Below are 16,417 nucleotides of genomic sequence, written 5' to 3' on the forward strand. Positions count from 1 at the left end.
GAGCTAGGATGCTGTAGAAATGGTGGCCATGTCTGCCGTTTGTGACTTCTGACGATTCCTTCTGTATACTGTCCTTGATGAGAGACAGGAAGTACGGGGTGGCGTAGGCAGCAGGTCTCTGGTGGGGTTGCTGAATCAGTATATTGTGACTGTCATCATGGAGGCTTGTATGAAGCACACTGGAGTTTCGGAATTATGATGGGGGATAATGAGGTTGAAGATGGCCCCATGTTTGCTGCTGCTGTGTGTGTGCGTACACGTGTGTACGTATGTGTGTGTGTGGTATAGGTGCCTCCCCCCTCCCAGGCCGTGCTCATAGCTCCGGCCATGTCTCCTCTCTGTACAGACCCCCTCCAGCTGGTCAGGCAGGACACGGCCCTGTGTACAGACATCCCTGTGTCTCGTTGATCTTCCAAGATTTGTTTTATATGTTTATATAAAAAACAACTATTTCACATAATAAAAAGGGAAATCGGAATCTAATGCACTGCGTCTGTGTTATTGTGTTTGTGTGGTTTGTCTTTCTGAGATCTAGTTTTTTTCCATCTGAGATTTGGTTCCTTTCCACCCAGAAAGCCAATCAGATAACTAGTCTGTGTAGAAGGTAGAAGAAAGGGAGCTCGGAATGACACACTCAGAGTTAGATTTAAACATCTCAGATCATCCATGAGCCCCTCTTAGCAGGAGAGAAGACAGACTCAAACATGCCCCTCCTTTTCCTCATCTACTTTCCTCTTCTTCCTGCCCCCTTTTCCACTTCTGCCTCTCACCCTCCCCCAACCCCTCGCCTCCTCTTGCTTCACTACTTATATCATCATCCTGTAACCCCCGACCGGCTCGGACATATCTCTTTTCGCCATGTCTTCCTGCACCCCCCCCCCTTCCATGTTTTCAGCCAAGCAGCGTGAGCAGGTCTGGACTCTCTCCTGTCTGGGTGTTTATCTCCTGTGACACACGCGAGGTGTGCCATATCCCTGAGCCGTCTCCTTCATCTTGTCTAAGCAGGAAGACGGGAGAGATTTGTGGAGGTAGTCCCAGCACATCTCATACACTAGCACACTCGGTTACACTCTTTATAACACGCACTAACACATATTGCTGTCTTCCTGGGACCTGTGGTGTGTCTAGGTGATGAAGCTGTGTCATCTTCAGATGCTCCTATCCTCCAGGAACAGGAAATACATAACCCTATAATACGCTCAAACTGGAAGTTTGTGCCAGTAAGGCATCCTCATACATCAGCTGATTTCCTGGAGGACCTCTGAGAAACACGCATTCTATTCCTGATTCCTAATCTGGCTTTCTGATTGGCTCCCGTTTTAAAGGGCCTCTGTGTGCCAGTCATAACGTAAACAGGGTCGTCAAGGTTGTTGACGCCTTGGAGATGCAGACAGCAAACCCTCCAAACAGGTTTCTTCTCTCGCTGTTCGCGCTACAATTACCAAAAGAGGCAAGTTATGTCCCCTTCAGAGTAGCTGGAGCTAAACTAAACCTGGAAGAGACAAATGGAGAGGGAGAAGGGTGAGAGAGGAATAGAGCTGGTTGTACTTTGGCATCTAGAGGAAGGAATCTAGGGTCTAGATAGAACAGATATCAGTGTTTGCACTAATATGTCTATTATTTGCACTCGTGTGACTTAAAATTCCTCATTGTTAATCTTTTTCTTCCTTCATCTTTAAATCTCCATCACAACTTGTGGACCCTCTCGCTTTCTTCATGTCATTAAATTAGTCTGCAGGGTAACAGCCTCTTGTGTCTTCCTTTTGAAGTGCTGGGTTTGTTCCTACAGATAAATTGTGTCTTTCTCCTGAGGGCTGATAGATCTAGCCTTATAAGGACCTAGTCCTGCCACCTCTGTCTGTCAGTCCTAGACCTGTCTACACATCAGCCTGCCTGTGTGCCTGCCTGAATGCCTGTATCTGTCCCCATGACCCCATCTCTCCTCCAGCCACACCACCACCTGTTCTTCAGCTCCTCTACAGCCTCCCCTCCTTTTGGTGTCTGGATCTCCTTTGGGATTCTGTCACCCCCTTCCTGCCCCTTTGACTCCACTGAGGAGAGATAAACCTGGAGAATTGCATTGGATGCGAGACAGACCAGGGATCTGTAGTCTTCTGGCTGAACTCTGCCTGAAATGGAGCTCAAACTACACAATCAATAGAAAGGATTTTGTGAAGTGTCTTGGCCAAAGCCCTGCAGCTCTGATGAAGACGCTTACTGGGGTTGGCTCTGACCAAGATTACAAGGGTCTTTGCTCTTTATATATGTTATGGAATATTTTCTAATAAGAATGTTTAGAAGCCATCTTGCATCACTTACTAACGGTGACTATCTCTCTGATGTAGGAAGGCAGGGTGTCTGGGGGAGGGGAGGCAGGGAGTGGAGAGGAACATAGACGTTCTCTTCAATTTCATAACAGTTATTGCGGTTGCATTGGTTCCTCTGACATGGAGCGGTCTAGAACGTGTGATTGTGTCATTAAAAAAGGTGTGTCTAGGCCTGGAGAAAATTTCCACATGAAACATTTAGATATTGTTGTTTCATGTTGAAATGATCTCCAGAACTTGACACAAATTGTATTTAAAGGTAGTAGTACATACATACATACATATAATTCATGCACATACATACACATTATGTTTAAACATGGGTCTTTAAGTCCATGTAAGGAAAAGAGATCCACATGCATAAGAGAGGAGGGGAGACTTCTGATGCTCTTCATTGAGACATTTTCATGTTCAAACCATTCTATTAAATCTATCTTTTTTGTCCTTGTTGAGAGGAGGGGAGCAGAGGAGAGGAGGGGCTGCCAAGGCGTGAGTCTCTGGTTGGCTGGTCTGGTTAATGGCCCCTGTCTCTCCTGATGTAAACACACTCTCTACTCCAAACATTGCCTTTTTAAGGCCTGGGAGAGAGAGGATGAGTGGAAGGGAGGCGAGGGGGAGGAGTGGGGTGAGAGGGTTGACCTAGACTAGCTCCGAAGTTCACTCCACTAATAAAGACCCTCTATCCCCCTTATGTGTGTGGAAAGGAGGGGCTTCCCTGAATGAGTGACATTTCCCAGACCCCCAGCAGACCTCTGGAGACCAGTCTTTTCTATCTCTCTGACCTCGCAGCTGGACACGACAAGGAGAAATCCTATGTGTGTGTGTGTGTGTGTGTGTGTGTGTGTGTGTGTGTGTGTGTGTGTGTGTGTGTGTGTGTGAGAGAGAGAAACAAGGTCAAGGCTTTGGCCTGAGTAGTTAGCTGTGTGAGTCAGTGAGTCAGGACATGAGGACAACAACAGACATTGATAGAACCACAGTCACTACAAACATGACACAACAACACAAATGATACACTGAAAGACATTAGACTCTATTGTCACCCTCTTTATAATATTTCTGTCTATTCTCTCTCTCTCTCTCTCTCTCTCTCTCTCTCTCTCTCTCTCTCTATGTCACTCTCTCTGGTAATATTGCTCTCAACTGTTTCATTCCTTTCTTTCTGTACTGTCAATCCCTCTCCATCTCCCTCTCTCAATCTCTCTCCCTCCATCTCTCTTTTATTTTATTTGTTACTTTCTTTCACTCTCATTCTTTTTTTTTTGCCCTCTCATACTCTCTCAGCCACAGGAAATACATTTTTTTCTCTGTGACCAATTAGTTTGATGAGCTGATTCCTTGGCTTTTCTCACTTCCTGTTGCCCCACCCCCCCCCCCACACAAAATCACTCCTCCCCTGGAATGTTTCTCTGCAGTAGTGCAGTAGTCTCAGTGTCAGACATGGACCAGTCTGTCTGCCTATTACAGGGCATGTTAACCTTGTGGGAATCGAACCCCACCACCTGGCTTCTTGGCCTTGCCGGTGAAGCTTTCCTGGACATCAGACCAAAAGACATCCTTGTGGACACTGTCGTGATGCTACTTCCTGTTCCGGGTCGCTGGCGGGGTCATGGGGTCTCTCCTGCTGTCTGAGTGATACAGCCTGACAGGGGGGTCACATTGTCTATGCATGTATGTGTACATACAGTATGCATCCTTGTGTGTTTATGTGTATGTTTGAGAGAGATTCTTATGCCAGAAAGACAGTCGGTAAGATTTTTTTCTCAATGGTTCCACTTACCAAGCAAGCAAAACTCTCTTTCCTTTCCTTCTCTTTTTGCTCCCCTCTTAGCCTCCCTCTCTTCTCTTGCTCTCCCTTCCCGCCTTCCCCTCCCCTCTCTCCTCCTCCCCCCTCTCTCAAAGCTCTGTCTGCAGCCAGAGGTTTGCCCATATGGGGCAGTAAGATCTTAAGAGTGGAAGTCCATTACAGTAAGTAGCGTCAGAATGTGTGTGTGGCTGTGTGTGTGTCAGCGCGTATTTGTGTGCGCGTTTGAATGTGTCTGCATCTGTGTGTATTTGTGTGCAAACGTGTGTCCTCGCGCGTGTGTGTAAATGCATGTCTGCGTGTGTATTTGTGTGTGTATGTAGTCTTTGCCGTTCCCAGGCAGGCAGCCCTCTCCCTGTAATGGATTCCACATGGACCTCTGGTGAGGCGGCCAAGGCTCCTGCACGCGCAGAAATCTCCAAATTTAGAAGAAATATGAAAATGGTCAAATGCTGCCTCCTTCGCAGGGGAAACAAGCCCTGCCCCCCCCCATCCAACACACTGCCCCTCCCCCTCCCTCTCCCCAGACGCCACAGGTCACAGCAGAGGTCATGGGGGGCCCTGATGCTAGCCAATCGTGAAGCCAGAGGGGCGTTGTCAGGCTGCAGACCCGCCTTTTGTGGTCTTATAAGGTAACAGACGTGTGTGTGGTTCTCAGGCCGGCCCCACTTCATAAGGCAGTCTGGAGTCTGGAGGAACCTCGAATACTGGCTCTCTCCCTCTCTCTCCCTTTCTTTCTACCTTTCCCTCTGTCTGTTTTTGTCTTTATCTCTCTGTACCTCTCACCCGTTCCTGTCCACCCAGACCTCCAGGCCTCCTCCAGCAGACATCATCCTTCCTGGGCAGGAACGGAGGCCGAGGACCAGGCCAGCACCAGGACCAGAGAGACACCAGAACTCAGGTAAGACCACTCTCAGCTGGTTTCTCTGCTGTTTTGGGTTTATCTGATGTCTCTGTTCTCTGCTGGGGTTGTCGATGTGTGCGTGTAGTGGTCTCGCTCAGTGACACAGAAGTTCCTACAGTCCCTTGTCCCTGTACTTACTGTAAGTCGCTCTGGATAAGAGCGTCTGCTAAATGACTAAAATGTAAATGTAAAAATGTACAGTCGTCTCCATGGAGATGCCCACTCATCAGCCAGCGGTGGTTGATTAGCGTACGGCTGTACTCTGGGGAGAGGAGGGGGAGGCAGGCAGACAGACAGCAGGGAATATGACAGGGCCCCAGGTCAATGTCCAGGTCTACCCAGGTCTACCCCCCCCCCTCCCCCCTCGGGGGTCAGGGGGTCTTTGTCGTGCTGACACACACCTGCGACATGCCAGACGTGCCAGACAGAGAGCAGGGTGGATGGGGCTGATGGGTAATGTAGTAACTTTTGAGTTGTTGTGGTGTTGGCCTTTTTATCAGACTAAAGAGATGGATAGATGTCAGGTAAGAGACACATCAGAGGGGGAAGGAAGATGGATCGAAACTATAGCAGATGTATCCAGCTGGGTGTCCCTGGGTCTGGAAGGACATGCCAATGTGGTGATGCCACACACACATACACACACACACACACACACACACACACACACACACACACACATACATTGTTGAACTATACATAGAATCCTGTGCTCCTCATCTGAGATGTGAGTCAGAAGATGTGTAGAGCTGAAGTGTAGATCTCAATTCTGTGATGAAAGGACGGATGGGAGGATGGACTGATGGACAGATGGAGAAACGGAAAGATGGAAGAATTGTATGGATAGTTCAAGAAAATTGTGGATGATAGAGCGATGACAGGAAATATTGTGTTTGTTTGGAGAGGTTCGGGGCCTATGTGTGTATCGTATTGTGTGGGTGCATATGTGTGTGTTTGTAACTGAGGATGGATTCCCATGACCCTCGAGTGGCCCTCAGTCTCTAGCCTGTCCCCCTGCGTCACTCCAACCTCTCCTCCCCAACATCTCGGCCCCCCCAGGCCCAGGGGACCCCCGTTCCCAGGGTCACTTTCACATGAACACCAGAAGGGTGGGGGGATGGGGGGAACTCCTCAGGGACTGGCCAGAGGCGTCTGTTCACATGGCTAAAGGAAGAGAGGCTTCATATGGGCTCTGTTAGACACAAACACACAACAGCCCAAACACATAACCAAACAAACACATTTAGATTTGCCTGTACACACACACACACACAGGTTAAGTTTGTGTGTCTTTAGATGCTGATAGTAGCAGGATCTTCTACCCTGTTTTCCCTAACTGACAATCCAGATCCTACCCCTCTGCATTCTGGGAATATTTCAGGAGTTGTGTCACTTCCTCTCTGGCTAGTAAACTCCTCCTCCCCCTCCCTGTGCTGATGCTAGAGAAAACGGAAAGGTGTCCTTACATATTATATCTTCTGACAAGCGCAAACATACACACATACTGTTTGTACAGCGATTTTTATAAAAGTGTCTGCTAAATGAAGTGTTTTCTCCTGCCCCACCCAGAGGTGATTGATCCAGAAGGGGCCCAGTAGGCAGTAATGTCTACAGTAAGTGGACAGGTCATGTGAGAGATAACAATAACTGGCAGCAGCTCTGTACAGTGGCCACATCATTAGTGTTGAGGTTTGGGGTGTTTAGGTTGGAGTGTTGAGTGAAGCGCTGTGGCGGTATGTCTGTTGCCCGGCACCCTGGCCCTGACTGGTCATCCTCATCATCCTGTATGGAGGCTGGTGACACTTTTGTCTCTGATCTCTTCCCTGAGGCTTTCTGAATCACAACCCCCTTAGCCACGCACCCTCCTGTCATACCTATTTCTTAGAAACCCACAGAGATGAAAAGAGAGGAAACAGAAAAAGAGAAGAAGGGTATGGGAGAGGGAGCCCCCCCACCCCCAGTCCCACCAGTCCCCCCTTGCCCCCACACTGGCGCTTCCTGTCCTGGAGATTTAGGGAGATGGGAGAAATGAGAGGCAACCATATATGGTAATGTTTGGGCATGCGGCAGGGTTGTTATCAGGAGAAGCTTGTGTCTGTCTAAACACTCTGACCAGAGCTGAGGAGTTGAGGCTCTGCTACACGCTGGAGCACTTCACTGGCACACACACACACAGGCACACACACACACACACACACAGACATGGACAAATGGGTGCTTTACAGACACAAACGATGTGAGCAGGTGGTGATGTCTTTTTCAACTTGTCTTTCTCAAGTGAGAGTTTCCTGGCTGTCTGAGCAGAAGAGTTAAGGGGATGAGGGTAAGGGTGGGGGGCTGTGTGATGGTGGTGGGGGGGGGCGTAACCATTTTTTGGACCTCGCAGGCCCAATAAGGAATCAGAACCACAACAGAGCCACCTCTGACAGGCTTCTGGCTGTCTCAGCCTGAGCAGAGTTGAGGTCTTGGTAGAAAGGACTTCCTTACCTGGGCTGCCCATCAGGGTGAGGTGTGAGGCTGCAGGAAGGTGCTGACATCTCTGGGTTTGCTTACAGCTACGTCTGTGAGACTGGGCCAGCTCACCAAGCTAAAACCTCTATTAACTTTAGGCTCTTAAGTTTCAGGCAGGGCTGCTCACCGAACCACTTCCTCGACACTGGTCAGCAAAGGGCTGTGAGGGAGAAACTGTGAGGATGAGGAGGGTGACATTGAACCAGAGTAAGGAGCCTGGGAAACAGGCTGTGGGATCACACACACACACACACACACTCAGACCCCAACACACAGACATGCAGAGAGGTTATTTCTTCAGCCTGTGGACGGGGGTGCTGTCACATCTAGTGAGTATGCAGGAGAGGAGGCTTTTTTGATTTCTCAATCACCTTGTATCTCTTTTCCCTTTCAAGTGGGGCTTCTGTTGCCTGTGCCTGGAAAAGGCAATGAGAGAGAGAGAGAAGTGGGGGAGGGTCAGGCAGTCTGAACAGCAGCAGTGACAAACTATCTTTCTTTGCGATCGCAGCCTGCGAGAGACCGAACCAGGGAATGTTTATCGAAAGCTCTGCTACATTTTCCATGATCCCAAAAATAAAATGGCTCCAGATTTCCTTATAAGGTCTTAATGGGGAGAGATTCCAGGAGAGGGAATAGAGACAACCTAAAGCTCCCAGTTCTTGGAAGCGGCTCAAAACTCCATAGGAATTCTGTCCTCGTTTTTTCTTCTATTTCTTCACCTCCTTTTTTGTCCTGTGGTCCTCCTCTGATATGTGGTCGATGGTCCCTAAATTAGATTGGAGATTTAGAACAGCGCTCCACCAGAAAGCTCAATCAGAACAGCAGGAGACACTGATATAACTTGGCTTTCTCTCTCTCTCTTTCTCTCTCTCTCTCTCTCTCATTTTGAGTGTGTAATTCATCATAATTTAACAGTCTGGAAATATGTTGTCCAGTTGGATAGAACACAATCTTTAAGTCAGTCCAACAGTTTGAAAAAGAGACCAAGATACAAAGTACTCCCTCTCTCGCCCCCTAGAGGACAGGGTCAGGAGTGAGTGACAGCCATTACTGCTGCCAGGGACAGTGGAGGGGTGAGTACACACACACACACACTCAGGGTGTAAAAGTCAAGGCCGTAGCCATGGAGTCAACATTGGGGGGATGAATTAAATGTTTTATGATAATTTCAGACAGTGTGCGTGGTTGCCTGTCGTAGCGTAGCACATTTATATTTTTATATCAATAAATTGGGGGGGACATTTTGACCAGATTTGACATCCCCCCCAATATGTATTATTATTACGGCCTAAAAGTAGGGGAAATGTAATACAGTTGGAAGTGTATGAGAGTATTTATGTAATTCAGTATCCCAAAGCATGTGGTGTTCCTCCGCTTTGTGTGTGTGTGTGTGTGCATGTGTATTCCCTGCTGAGCGTGCTCCTGCTCTGTTAGTTAGGTGGTCAGGTGTCCTGCAGGGCTAAGCTTTGGATTGTACCGTGATGCAGGTTGTGCTGCTATCTCCTGCTTGTCTCTCTCTCCTTGCTGCTTGTTTCTCTTATCTATTTGTCTTTCACACATTACTGTCTCTCCTGGTCATCTATCCTTTCTTTCTGTCTGGTTCTCTTTTGTTTGTTTCTGACTACTCTCTCCTGCCTGTCTGTCTCTCCTGTCTGTTTCTCTCTCTCCACTGCCTCTCTGTGGTTTGTGTTTTTTGATTTGGCTATTTGGCTGCATGTTGTTTGTGTGTGTATGTGTGTGTGTGTGTGTGTGTGAGAGAGAGAGAGAGAGAGAGAGAGAGAGAGAGAGAGAGAGAGAGAGAGAGATATTATAAAGAGGGTGACAATAGAGTCTAATGTCTTTCAGTGTATCATTTGTGTTGTTGTGTCATGTTTGTAGTGACTGTGGTTCTATCAATGTCTGTTGTTGTTGTTGTAGAGAGAGAGAAAGAGAGAGAGAGAGACAGAGACAGAGAGAGAGACAGGAATGTGAGTAGGTTTGCAGGAGTGGAGTCCTGGGGGAGATAGGCGGATGAGGGGCTGGAGTTCGGTGTGGAGGGCAGAGGGACAGGAAGTCACAGCAGTTAGATGTGCAGTTTTACAGGCAGGGTTCAAAGCTATTTCCTGTATACACTGCCACCCCAAACACATTTCCACATAACATTTACAGCTCCCACACACCTCAACACAGACTTTATTTATAGTCTTTGTGCATGTTTGTGTGTGTGTGTACAGAAACGTGACGGATACTCACAATCCTTCCAATGATCCTCCATTGTTCTCTCTTTCAGGTGTGTGGACAGAGTCCACTAAGGGTCAATCTAAAGGATGTGGTGGGGAACAATTGATGATGAAAAGCAAGATTCTGAGTTCAACAGCTTAGTCTCTCTCTCTCCTTCCTGGTAGAGGAGAAGACAGGTAAGGTACAGGAGTCTGTGTGGATCTGGAAGGATCTACGAGAGCAGTCTAGTCCTCCTGTCCCATGCCCTCCTCAAGGCGGTAGACCCTAGTCCCCCACATCCAGGTGAGGGGTGGGGGAGTGGAGGGTAGGCCTTTAACTTCTTGCCCAGTGTCAGGGTGTAGGCTGTGGTTCCTCCAGCCCTAGGTGCAGTGCTGCATCTCTGGTCAGTTGGGAGTCTGAGATGAAGCACTGTAGCTCGGGAAGGAGAGAGATTTCTGCGTCACCGATCGACTCTTTTCACCAAACCTCCTTTGAGGTTTCTAAATTTTTTTCATCTCTGAGGGTTGATTCGTTTTTTCCACTGTTAAGGTTTAGGTTGGTTATCGGTGCTGATCTTTGGGCTGAAGCCCTTTGTGACACTGTTTTCAAAAAAAGACTGCAAATGAACTCCTCATTTGGTCCTCACCAGCATTCATATATCCACCATTTCCTCTCATCCTCAACTGTTCCTGATGTTCATCTCCTCCCTCCTCGCTCCCGGGGTCCAGTTTTCCCAGGAATCCCTTGGCCAATCACTAGGGGGATTCCTGGAAATACTGTTCTTGGGGGTGGGGCTTAACATCGTGGTGACCAATGCGTTCTCTGTTGATAGATTACCACCCCTGTGTGTTGTGAATGTTTGTTCTTGGCTGGCATGTGGCAACTACATTTACATTTAGTCATTTACTTACTTATAGTAAGTACAGGGACATTCTCCCCGAGGCAAGTAGGGTGAAGTGCCTTGTCCAAGGACACAACGTCATTTTGCACGGCCGGGAATCGAACCTGCAACCTTCTGATTACTAGTCCGATTGATTTGATTTTTGATTTGATTACTAGCCACCTGACTCCTTACTAATAGCCATGAAGATGAAATATTAGTTCTGCTGTACATCAGTGCTGAAGCCATATCCAATCCACACTGGCTGCATGTCAAGCTTCATGTTTGTTTCTGTTTAACTTTCTGTCATGTTAAAATGAACTTTGACTTCAGGGGTTAGATTTTTTTATGGGGTTTATGGTGGAGACCACTTCATTTCTGTATATTATTAAACTTTAAATAAAATGTATTAATCGTGTTGTGTTGTCCTTGCAATTTATTTGTACTGCAGAACTGTGATAAACTGTGTTGATGGAAAGCAAATGTAGCATCTCATTCATGGCCTAAACATGAGGAAACAACGTCTTCTGTGTTCTCATAAAAACTACTAGCCTGGGTGCCAGCCGAATTTAGCCCCGCCCACAAAATGTTTTGGTCTGAAAGTTGGGGTCTGGGGTCACTCTGTTGGGGAAAAGTTATGTTCGAACAAGAGCTGTTTGGACCAATCAAATTGTCAGGGCGGGCTTGGGTTGAATTAGTTTTCAACAAACAACATACTACGTTGCTCTGATTGGTTGTAGGTCTATCCAATTGAGCGAAGAGGCTTTTTTTTCCGGGTTCGGTTGAAACACGCCCCATACTCACAGCCCAACGGAGAGGTATCAGACTCATTCTGACTTGAATTATGAATATGACAACGTCAGGCTAAAGAACTACAGCATACGTGCAGAAAATTGATGGCCACCAGGGGTCGCAGGTGAGCTAGTTTAATTGTTTTCTCAGGTATCGGCCGCAATTATCGAGTAACCCTGTCTCTACAATCTTGGATAATAGATCCACATGATAAAATATTTTACATAGCTCTATTGGTATTGGGGTATTCACAAACACTCATTAAATGCATTCTATAATCATGTTTGTGTTGGAAAAGAGAGGGAAGTAAAACTCATACAAACGACCATCTGAATACGTCTATGTATGATTAGGAACTAGGTGGAGATTTTGGGGTTAGAGGCTGTATGAGATGCTGACTGAGACAGGTCACAAACTGGGGGGTCAGGAGCTTGGGATATATCAAGGCTGGGAGGCGATGAGGAATGCAGTTCAACCACGCCTTACAACCATCATGTTGGTGGCATTGTTGACATCTCCCAAAACCACTCAGATCGAACGACACACTATATTTTGGTTTTAATTTTTCCGCTGGGGTTCATAAAGCATGACTACACAGAAAAACAGGCACCGTTTCACATTACTTTGTATTTCGTAATACATGTTATTTTTTTATACTGACATATATATATGTTTTGTAGTTTTTCTCTCCAAGAACATCAGAAAACAGCACCCTGATGTCAAGAAGGTGACTTGGTATTCTAAACGCCTCAGGCTCTACCAAGATATCCAAAAAGCCTTTTTTCTAAATTCACATACTGAGGTAAAGTTAGTTTCAGGTTGGATATCTATTTGCTAAGAACAACTCTATGGATGTGAAACAGAACTGAGAATGGAACTGTACAGAACACATATCAAGGGAAGTTATGCTTTTTGAATCTTTTGTATCAGAACGGGTATTTCTGGTTCCATAACCTGCTCTTCTTACTCATTAAAAGGTCGGAGGCCAGGAGGGGGGAGGAGGGGCGAGTACAGGTAATGACTTGTAAAGGTACAAATATCATATGCCACTCTTAAAGGTTACGCAGACAAAAGGGCGGGGCATGCATGCAAACATGTATGCACACACACACGCACACACAAACTCTTTCACTTTCTTTCGAATGTATTCAATGACTCTCTGTCACTCATGTAATCTCAGAGTTTCACATATGTAAACGTGGCACTCACTTATTCTCTCTCTCTGCTGGGCCTACTAGTACAAGATTTACAGTACTTCCCCACACCTGCTGATAAACCAAGATTAACACACCTTTGGGTGCGGCCCTGGCATACCGTGTCTCTCTGATTCACTGTGTTCCAGGAACACAACCACAGTTTCTCACTCAATCACCCACTCACTCTCACACACTCACTCTCACACACAGACACACACACACACACAGGAACACTCCAACATGCACACAATGACCACTCCCTAAGGCGTGTTTCTCTGTGATCTCTGCCTCAGTCTGGCAGGTGCATGTTGGGTATCGGTGTGCTAGTGCCCTGTAACGGGTTTATAGCACACCAGCCGTCCAGCCAGCGTCACCACCAGGTGGCCGGTCTCCGCAGGAACAGAAAGTGACTGTTAGAGTGGCCCACCGGAGATGCCCTACCAGAAGAACACTAGCTCATCTATAATAGGAGTCAGGTGGCTGAGCGGTTAGGGAATGGGGCTAGTAATATGAAGGTTGCCAGTTTGATTCGTGCCAAAATGACGTTGTGTCCTTGGGCAAGGTACTTCACCCTACTTGCCTCGGGGGAATGTCCCTGTTCTTACTGTAAGTCGCTCTGGATAAGAGCGTCTGCTAAATGACTAAATGTAAATGTAAAATAATAGACATCCCCCAGCTCTGCCTCAACTACTCTTCTCCGCTCCAGGTACATCCACATGCACAAGCAAGTCCTCACCACAGGAATCTTAAATACAGAGGAAGAGCCTTAGAAAGAGACAGACAGAGACAGACAGAGACAGAGAGCAAAGAGAACATTCAGAACTACAAAATTTGAAAAATATATAATATTCTGTCATGGATAAACTACCTTTATAGCCTCTCTCTCTCTTCCTTCCATTCATTCCTATATTATCCCTCAGGAGGGTAGCACTCCATGTGTCACGAATCATATTTCATAATAGCAGTGTTGTAACATGAGGGGGGCGATACATAGTATCGGGAGTCAGGTGGCTGAGCGGTGAGGGAGTCGGGCTAGTAATCTGAAGGTTGCCAGTTCGATTCCCGGCCGTGTCAATTGACGTTGTGTCCTTGGGCAAGGCACTTCACCCTAGTTGCTTCGGGGGGAATGTCCCTGTACTTACTGTAAGTCGCTCTGGATAAGAGCGTCTGCTAAATGACTAAATGTTAAAAATGTTAATAGTATGTGAGCACGACCTCTTTCAACCTGATGTAAGGTGATGCTTTCCTGGGTCACTGGATGATTACAACACCTGCAGGAGAGAGGAGGGGGGTTTACAGAGACAATGCTGATGCACAACACGTTGGAAACAGACACACACACATGAGAGAGAAGATGATCTGGAGATGGTAGTAATGAGAAGACAATCTAAATCAATGGTTATGGAGGACTCTGGAGAGGCCAGTATGTAGAGCATTTACATTGTGGCCACTCTTTATGATAGTTATTCGACACATAATTGTATGTGACTAACACACTAAGTTGTGCTCATGACATGACAATGGATATGTGAGACAGCTTTAGAAACGCAGGTAACTTATATGCCTATACAGGTAAAGCACAGTTTTGAACTTCTGGTTCGATAACATGATAGATTATCAATTTTGGAACACGCTAACTGTATGTGAGGCAGTGAAAGAGAGTGAATAACCTTTGAGCTACAGACACAGGAGCTTCTGTGGGCTATTGGAAGATCCCTGCGTGCTTGTACATGTGAGCCGAAGTATAAAGCTGCAATTGTGGTCCCTGTCTACCAGCTGACGCATGGACATACGATCCCTTCTCCTGTTTGATCCTGTATGACACAATGCTTTAGCGCAGTTTCACACGAACGCCACATTGGGGCGACTTCAGTATGACAGGAACGTAGAATGTACGTTAATGGCGTCTTTATGAATGCAAACCAAAATTGTAGAGAAGTGATAGCCTATATGGCAGGCAGACCTACTGAACCACGAGGTAACTTAACTGGTACCGTTACACATTCACAGAGCGAGACTATACCCAGAGGTGCCATCACCACTGTAAAAGTAGTATTGCCAAATGTTATCGTCAGACACAATATGGTGGATCCATAAAATCATAAAGGTACCTATTTTTCTACTGTGTGTTTATTGTATGTTGTGTGTAGTTATGGATCATATTCATGCAATGTAACAGGGAAGAAAATTGTTTTCGCATAATTTGAGGGCAAATTAGCGAAAATAAATTCATGTTGGCTAATATAATATTTTGGACTCATGTTGATATGTTTACGTCTAAATAAGATGATCGGTAGGCCTATTACTTTGAAACTTTCTTTAGTTTAATAATGTTTGTAAATTGTTAAAACTCAAACTTGAGATTTTACTTGGGCACAGCAGATTTATAGGCCTACTGGGGCAGGGTCCAGCGATGCCCCTGAACTGCCTATTTACAATATAGTGCATGCGCACTGCCACGGTAGTCGTGCACATGCGCACAAATGGCGCAACGTCTTGGGAACCAAACTAGCGCATTCAAAAGTCGAATGTTTTCATTTATCACAGCAGATGTAATTAGATTCCTAACTAGATAAAATTTGGTTTTCATTACAGTTTACTTTAGTTTTTAAAATGAAATAAACGCCATAATGTTTGCGAAAAAGTAGTATTGCCTGGGAATACTGGCAATACTGACTGCGGCGGTCATGAGTCTATCAGCTCTGCTGTCGACATATCGTTTTAATGGATTGCCCATCCCCCAATCCTGCTGCGTCGGTAAATGGCAACCATCTCGCTCTCTTTCTCTCCCCCCACACCTCCCTGCAACGGACCATGCCCTCCTTCCACCCCTCCTACTGGCAAACTATTCTTAATTTCCTAACTCCCGCTGCCTACACGATGGGAAACAACATAATAGCTTTTTGGCATGTCATGTGTGCTGCGAGTGCAGTGAGGGGACAGAGTAAAAGACCCGAGAAAGCTTAAACAGAATAGGGATTAGCCTACGTTTGGAGCACTGGCGGTAGACGGGAAGAGGAAGAGACTACAGGAGGGGGAAGCCAGATCAGCACTTGATGTATACAGCTGCCTCTCTGCTCTGACCAGGCCAGTAGGCTACTCCACTGGGTGTGGGCTCTGTAAACAGTAAAGAACCAGGCAGGTTAATTTATTCAACTCCAGGCCGATTGGGAATTGAGTAAATTAACCGATTATCTACACAACATATACTTGACCTCCATCAGTTTCCATTGTTAACTTGCATAGATTTAGGTCAGGATGGAACGGGTGCTATTAAAACCTCATAGACCAGGACTCACATCCAGTCCAGTGAGCTTTTTGTTCAAAGCGACTGTTCCACCAACAACTCAGTCTGAAGATGGCTGCGTTTCCAACCTCTTTGTTCCATCTGGGGTTTTGTGTGTCTGAGAGCTGCTTAACTTTGCTGACAGATGTTTCCTGGTCTACCTGAGTTCATCTCTTTACAAATAATCAAACCAAAGAATCAAACGAGACTAAACCTGGCAGAGCATGGTTTGGTCCAAATTCCTGCCCAAAACAGGCCAGGAAAGGTCAAAACAAAAAAACTTTTCGTACATTCAAATACTGATAAATTCACAAATGTCAAGAAGTAAATATAATAGACATGGACAAAGGGATCACTGGCTTTTACACAAACATTTGAACCATTTATTTTCACCAGATCTGCTAAATGACTAAAATAATAGTCTGTGTAAACTGGAGAACCTGGTATCAGAGCTTTGCACTGGGCAGAACAGTGTTTGGAGCTATGCACGTCATCTAGAAATGAACCAAACAAGCCAGGCT

Source organism: Osmerus mordax, chromosome 12 (assembly GCF_038355195.1).
Source record: "Osmerus mordax isolate fOsmMor3 chromosome 12, fOsmMor3.pri, whole genome shotgun sequence".
Lineage (NCBI taxonomy): Eukaryota > Metazoa > Chordata > Actinopteri > Osmeriformes > Osmeridae > Osmerus > Osmerus mordax.